The 1,329-nt window shown below is 41.8% G+C and overlaps 1 protein-coding gene across 3 annotated transcripts in view; it reads right to left on the reverse strand.

Moving 5' to 3' along the window:
* The window catches only part of AKR1A1 (aldo-keto reductase family 1, member A1 (aldehyde reductase)), a 12,829-nt gene that overhangs the window by 6,727 nt on the left and 4,773 nt on the right, over nt 1-1,329 (reverse strand). The gene's annotated exons all lie outside the window — the stretch shown is intronic.

The following is a 1,329-nucleotide window of genomic DNA, read 5'->3' on the forward strand; positions in this document are numbered from 1 at the left end:
TAATAGACAATGTACATACAATGTGCTACAGAAAGCAAGTGACTTCTGCAGGGCAAGAACCAGGGAATACTGACATGGGCTTTTAAGAATGAGTTGAATTTTCCCTGGAGTCAGGGGGAAGAGTCTTTCCAGGAAGGTGAATTAGACACAGGATTTCAGTGCAGCAGACAGCAAAAAATTTCAAATGCAAGAAAATTTCCAACTGAACAAAAGCAGGTGGGTGATTGGAGCAACCCCTTTGAAGAGCTATGAAAATCAGAAGTTTCCAAATGGCTCTAGAATGAATACTCATTCAGTCAGCAAATGATGAATATTCTAAGCCTTGTGCTAGACTCAGATATTCAAATACAGTCCCTGCCCTCTTGGAGCTTATGGCCTGGTGGAGGAGGGGGGAGGGCAGATGATATGGGTGCAATATATAAGAAATATGACCAAAATATGCACAAATGCTGTAAGAAAAGAGTACGCTGGCTAGGATGGCTTCTTGGAGGTGCTGAGTCAAGTCCTAATGAATAGGAGTCATCCAAGCGAAAGGGGAAGGAGAAAGAATGCTTACCCCCAAAGTAAATAAGGTAGAAAGCTTTTCATTTGATCTCATTAGTACTATAAGTATCACTCTCTCAGGATTGATTTCATTGTTAGCAATACCTTTAAATATAACCTTTGTGTCCAAGTTCTGAAAGGGCATCAAGAATATTATTGTTGCCCAGCTGGTGTGGCTTGGAGGTTGAGTGTCGACCCATGAACCAAGAGGTCACTAGTTCAATTCTTGGTCAGGGCACATGCTCAGGTTGCAGGCTCAATCCCCAGTAGGGGGCATTCAGGAGGCAGCCAATCAATGGTTCTCTCTCATCATTGATGTTTCTATATCTCTCTCCCTCTCCCTTTCTCTCTGAAATCAATAAAAATATATTTTTTTTAAAAAAAACTTTTAAAATAAAGTAAAAAATCTGCCCTAACCAGTTTGGCTTAGTGGATAGAGTATCGGCCTGCAGACTGAAGGGTCCCAGGTTCGATTCCAGTCAAGGGGCACATGCCTGAGTCGTGGGTTCAATCCCCAGTTTAGGGTGAGCAGGAAGCAGCCAATCAATGATTCTTTCTCATCAACCGAAGGACTTGTATGCATGCATATAAGAACAACCAATGGACACGAAACACTGGGAGGTAGGGGAGGCCGGGGGAATGTCAAGGGGGAGGGGAAAGGAGACATATGTAATACTCTTTGTAATACTTTAAGAAATAAAACAGAATTTAAAAAAATGATTCTCTCTCATCATTGATGTTTCTCTCTCTCCCTCTCCCTTCCTCTCTGAAATCAATAAAAATATA

This window comes from Myotis davidii, unplaced genomic scaffold (genome assembly GCF_000327345.1).
Source record: "Myotis davidii unplaced genomic scaffold, ASM32734v1 scaffold924, whole genome shotgun sequence".
NCBI lineage: Eukaryota > Metazoa > Chordata > Mammalia > Chiroptera > Vespertilionidae > Myotis > Myotis davidii.